Genomic DNA, 6,000 nt, shown 5'->3' on the forward strand with positions numbered 1-6,000 from the left:
AAGTCAGTGTGGTCCAGCCACATAGATGGCATGCTTTCTTTGTCCCATTTCTGTCACTGGTCATCTATTTTGACAGTCCTAGAAATACTAGCTGAGTCTGTGTTTGGCTTTTGGCTGAAGTAATGATTTCTTTAAATTTTCTTAGCTTGGTGAGAGGTGGAGGGTACCACCCTTTCCGGCGAAGATGACCGTCGTCTGTGACTTGTGCACTGAGTAATGGGGCCACTTTACAACAGGTGCTAAGGCCTGCTGAGTGCCTCTGACTTCCATTGGAGGACAGAGGGAATGAAAAATGCCCATTGAACTGAGACGGTATCTTGAGACACCTAGGCAGGTGACTCCATGTAATCAATGGATCAGTGTATTAGAGAGTCGTCAACTCACATGGTGAGATCAGTTGGACAAACTGGAAGCAGTTGCAGCTTCACTTTGTGCTGCTGAGGGGCCACTGGGACAGTTTTGTAGTTAACCTAGGGTGTGGGAGCATGCTTGGAAACAGGAAGTGCATTGCTAAATTAGGTTTTATGAATGGCTAACTAGTCTCGGAGGCAACGGAAGTACGTCAGTGAAGGTCTTCATCATTGTTTGGAGACTAACAGAGCATTGCAGCCGCCTAGAACTAACAATCCAAAAAAAAAGTGTCTGTTAACTTCAAAGCCCTTGATGACAGAAAAGTGACTTACCTTGTAGTACAGTCATAGGTAGGGTCAGTGGAGGGACGGGAGGAATTGAATGGGCCCGTGATGGTGTCAGTTATGCTAATAGCCATGCATACTTCTTTTCTTCTGATTTTTATATTCCTTTTCATTAATGGTTTATCACAAGATATTGAATATAGTTCTTTGTGCTATACACTGGGACCTTGTTTATCCCTTCTAAATGTAATGGTTTGCGTCTGCCAACCCCAAACTCCTGTCCATCCCTCTCCCTCTCTCCTTCCCCCTTAGCAACCCCAAGTGGTCTTTTTTCTGTGTCTATGAGTCAGTTTCTGTTTTGTAGGTAGACTCATTTGTGTCCTACTTTATTTTATTGTTTATTTTTGACTGTTCTGGGTCTTTGTGGCAGTACGGGCTTCTCTCTAGTGGCGGAGGGTGTTTGGGCTTTCGTTGGAGTGGCTTCTCTTGTGGAGCACAGGCTTGAGGACTCGAGATCTTCAGTACTTGTGGCTCCCAGGCTCTAGAGCACAGGCTCAGTAGTTCTGGTATTCAAGCTTAGTTGTTCTTCGGCATGTGGAATCTTCCAGACAGGGAATCAAACCTGTGTTCCCTGCATTGGCAGGCGGCTTCTTTACCACTGAGCCACCTGGGAAGTCCACTGGGTCATACTTCAGATTCTGCATACAAGTGATTCCGTGTGGCATTTGTCTTGGTGTGTCTGACTTAGTTCACTTAGTATGATCACGTCTAGTTGTATCCATGTTGCTGCAAATGGCATTCATTCATTGCTTTTTTATGGCTGAGTATTGTGTATATGTACCTCATCTTCTTTATCCATTCATCTGTCGATGGACATTTAGGTTGTTTGCATGTTTCGGCTATTATGAGCAGTGCTGCTTTGGACATAGGGGTACATCATGAATAGCTCTTTATAGGCTTTTTTTGGCTTTGTTTAGTTTTAACATGCTCTCTCTTGTTTTCTTTTGCATGTTGTGGTTTTGGGCAGCATTTTACTCTCTTTTGTTCTGTGCCTCAGTTGTCAATTTTTATCTGACATGTTCTCAGTTCAGCTTGCCTTCTTTGGTTTGGTTGTTGACTGAGTGGCTTAACTAGAACTAGGGTCAACTAGGTTTCTTTTTCCTTTTACAGTTGCTTGAGATCCACTTACAAGTTCCCTTCAAGGATGTGCAGCCTCTTCTGCTTAGTGGCCACCTTTCAGTCCAGGGTGCTAATACTCAGTTGCTTTCTTTCTTTTTTCGCTGCTCTCCTTGTGAGAGCTTAGTTTCCTGACCAGGGATTGAACCTGGGCCCAGCAGTGAAAACACTGAGTCCTAACCACTGGACCGCCAGGGAATTCCAGTTGCTTTGTTTTTTAAACAGAATTATTGATCACCTTGCTGATTATAGAAATAACGTTGAACGGTTTAGGAAATATAGAAAAATAGGAAGGGAAAACCCTCTAGTTATACTTGCCAGAGTAGATAACTGTGGAAAACACTTTGGTGGCCAAGGCTTGGGAACTTTTTTGTGTATAAGCAAGTGTGTTTTATTTTTAAGACATAAAAGAGTTCATAACTATAATTTCAAAAACTTAATTTATTTGGGGAAATTGGGAAAAGACAAAAAATACAAAGAAGAAACTAACTGGCAGGCAGTGCACAGAAGTAAACCTCTTCTTACATTTTGGGATATTTGCATTGATTATTTTTGATGTACATTTTAGTAAAGAGACCTTGTATATAAATTTAAAAAATCAAATCACTGCAAATAAAGGCTCCTTTAACTGTTGTTCCCAACCTCTCCACCTCCACTGTCAGTAAGCTTTGTACATGCTTCTTTGGCCACTTAAAATCTTCCAAGTGCTTCTATGTACATCATACCTAGACATCAGTTCAGTTCAGTCGCTCAGTCGTGTCCGACTTTTTGTGACCCCATGAATCGCAGCACGCCAGGCCTCCCTGTCTATCACCAACTCCCGGAGTTCACTCAAAATCACGTCCATTGCATCAGTGATGCCATCCAGCCATCTCATCCTCTGTCGTCCCCTTCTCCTCCTCCCCCTAATCCCTCCCAGCATCAGAGTCTTTTCCAATGAGTCAACTCTTTGCATCAAGTGGCCAAAGTGTTGGAGTTTCAGCTTTAGCATCAGTCCTTCCGGTGAACACCCAGGACTGATCTCCTTTAGGATGGACTGGTTGGATCTTCTTGCAGTCCAAGGGACTCTCAAGAGTCTTCTCCAACACCACAGTTCAAAAACATCAGTTCTTGGGCACTCAGCTTTCTTCACATTCCAGCTCTCACATCCATACATGACCACTGGAAAAACCATAGCCTTGACTGGACGGACCTTTGTTGGCAAAGTAATGTCTCTGCTTTTTAATATGCTGTCTAGGTTAGTCATAACTTTCCTTCCAAGGAGTAAGAGTCTTTTAAGTTCATGGCTGCAGTCACCATCTGCAGTGATTTTGGAGCCCCAAAAAATAAAGTCTGCCACTGTTTCCACTGTTTCCCCATCTATTTCCCATAAAGTGATGGGACCAGATGCAATGATGTTAGTTTTCTGAATGTTGAGCTTTAAGCCAACTTTTTCACTCTCCTCTTTCACTTTCATCAAGAGGCTCTTTAGTTCCTCTTCATTTTCTACCACGAGGGTGGTGTCATCTTCATATCTGAGGTTACTGATATTTCTCCCGGCAATCTTGATTCCAGCTTGTGCTTCTTCCAGCCCAGCGTTTCTCATGATGTACTCTGCATATAAGTAAAATAAGCAGGATGACAATATACAGCCTTGACATACTCCTTTTCCTATTTGGAACCAGTCTGTTGTTCCATGTCCAGTTCTAACTGTTGCTTCCTGACCTGCATATAGGTTTCTCAAGAGGCAGGTCAGGTGGTCTGGTATTCCCATCTCTCTTTTTTTTTTTCTCATTAAACTTTTTTTAATGGGTCTCAAATTCTGTGACAGATTTTTGGTCAAGTTGTTTTCATTAAAAAGTACTGATTTTAAAAACTGATAACTTAAACTGCCACACACAAAACATATGGTCCACAAAAACATTCTCCTTTCCTTCTGAAGGTTTTAAGATGCATTGTTATCATTAACCAGTCTTTTACTATTAAACTTAAATGGCCAATTGAGACAAACAGTTCTGAGACCGTTCCTCCACCACTGATTAAGACTGGGGTGGCAGGTATTGGGGATAATATTCATTTAGCCTTCTGAGCTTTCTGGGCAGACTTGGTGACCTTGCCAGCTCCAGCTGCCTTCTTGTCCACTGCTTTGATGACACCCACAGCGACTGTCTGTCTCATGTCACGCACAGCAAAACAGCCCAGGGGAGGATAATCAGAGAAGCTCTCGACACACATGGGCTTGCCAGGAACCATATCAACGATGGCAGCGTCACCAGATTTCAAGAATTTAGGGCCATCTTCCAGCTTTTTCCCAGAACGACGATCAATCTTCTCCTTTAGCTCAGCAAACTTGCAAGCAATGTGAGCTGTGTGACAATCCAGCACAGGTGCATATCCAGCACTGATTTGGCCTGGATGGTTCAAAATAATCACCTGAGCTTTGAAGCCAGCAGCTTCCATGGGTGGATCATTTTTGCTGTCACCAGCCACGTTGCCATGACGGACATCTTTGACAGACACGTTCTTGACATTAAAGCCCACATTGTCCCCAGGTAGGGCTTCACTCAATGCTTCATGGTGCATTTCTACAGACTTCACTTCAGTTGTTACATTGACTGGAGCAAAGGTGACCACCATGCCAGGTTTGAGAACACCAGTCTCCACACGACCCACAGGGACAGTACCAATACCACCAATTTTATAGACATCCTGGAGAGGCAAATGCAAGGGTTTGTCAGTTGGGCGAGTTGGTGGCAGAATGCAATCCAGAGCTTCAAGCAGGGTGGTTCCACTGGCATTGCCGTCCTTACGGGTGACTTTCCATCCCTTGAACCATGGCATATTAGCACTTGGTTCTAGCATGTTGTCACCATTCCAGCCAGAAATTGGCACAAATGCTACCGTGTCAGGGTTGTAGCCAATTTTCTTAATGTAGGTGCTGACTTCCTTAACAATTTCTTCGTATCTCTTCTGGCTATAGGGTGGCTCAGTGGAATCCATTTTGTTAACGCCAACAATTAGTTGTTTCACACCCAGGGTGTAAGCCAGAAGGGCATGCTCACGGGTCTGCCCGTTCTTGGAGATACCGGCTTCAAATTCCCATCTCTTTGAGAATTTTCCACAGTTTATTCTGATCCACACTGTCAAGGGCTTTGGCATAGTCAATAAAGCAGAAATAGATGTTTTTCTGGAACTCTCTTGCTTTTTCCATGATCCAGCAGATGTTGGCAATTTGATCTCTGGAAATCTGGAAGTCACGGTTCACGTATTGCTGAAGCCTGGCTTGGAGAATTTTGAGCATTACTTTACTAGCATGTGAGATGAGTGCAATTGTGCGGTAGTTTGAGCATTCTTTTGCATTGCCTTTCTTCGGGATTGGGATGAAAACTGACCTTTTCCAGTCCTGTGGCCACTGCTGAGTTTTCCAAATGTGCTGGCATATTGAGTGCAGCACTTTCACAGCATCATCTTTCAGGATTTGGAATAGCTCAACTGGAATTCCATCACCTCCACTAGCTTTGTTCATAGTGATGCTTTCTAAGGCCCACTTGACTTCACATTCCAGGATGTCTGGCTCTAGGTGAGTGATCACACCATCATGATTATCTTGGTCGTGAAGCTCTTTTTTGTACAGTTCTCCTGTGTATTCTTTCCACCTCTTCTTAATATCTTCTGCTTCTGTTAGATCCATACCATTTCTGTCCTTTATCAAGCCCGTCTTTGCATGAAATGTTCCCTTGGTATCTCTAATTTTGTTGAAGAGATCTCTAGTCTTTCCCATTCTGCTGTTTTCCTCAATTTCTATGCATTGACCACTGAGGAAGGCTTATCTTATCTCTTATCTTATCTCTTCTTGCTATTCTTTGGAACTCTGCATTCAGATGCTTAAATCTTTCCTTTTCTCCTTTGCTTTTCACTTCTCTTTTTTTCACAGCTATTTGTAAGGCCTCAGCAGACTGCCATTTTGCATTTCTTTTCCATGGGGATCGTCTTGATCCCTGTTTCCTGTACAATGTCACGAACCTCCGTCCATAGTTCGTTAGGCAACTGTCTATCAGATCTAGTCCCTTAAATCTATTTCTCACTTCCACTGTATAATCATAAGGGATTTGATTTAGGTCATACCTGAATGGTCTAGTGGTTTTCCCTACTTTCTTCAATTTAAGTCTGAATTTGGCAATAAGGAGTTCATGGTCTGAGCCACAGTCAG

General features: G+C 43.1%; 1 protein-coding gene and 1 pseudogene across 3 annotated transcripts in view; one reads left to right on the plus strand and one right to left on the minus strand.

Moving 5' to 3' along the window:
* Positions 1–6,000, plus strand: part of ZNF445 (zinc finger protein 445) — a 59,000-nt gene that overhangs the window by 37,247 nt on the left and 15,753 nt on the right. The gene's annotated exons all lie outside the window — the stretch shown is intronic.
* LOC104990159 lies at positions 3,570–4,884 on the minus strand (annotated as a pseudogene). Its single transcript, XR_825472.1, has one exon. The product of XR_825472.1 is annotated as an elongation factor 1-alpha 1 pseudogene (transcript).

The sequence above is a fragment of the Bison bison genome, unplaced genomic scaffold (genome assembly GCF_000754665.1).
Source record: "Bison bison bison isolate TAMUID 2011002044 unplaced genomic scaffold, Bison_UMD1.0 scf7180017864171, whole genome shotgun sequence".
NCBI lineage: Eukaryota > Metazoa > Chordata > Mammalia > Artiodactyla > Bovidae > Bison > Bison bison.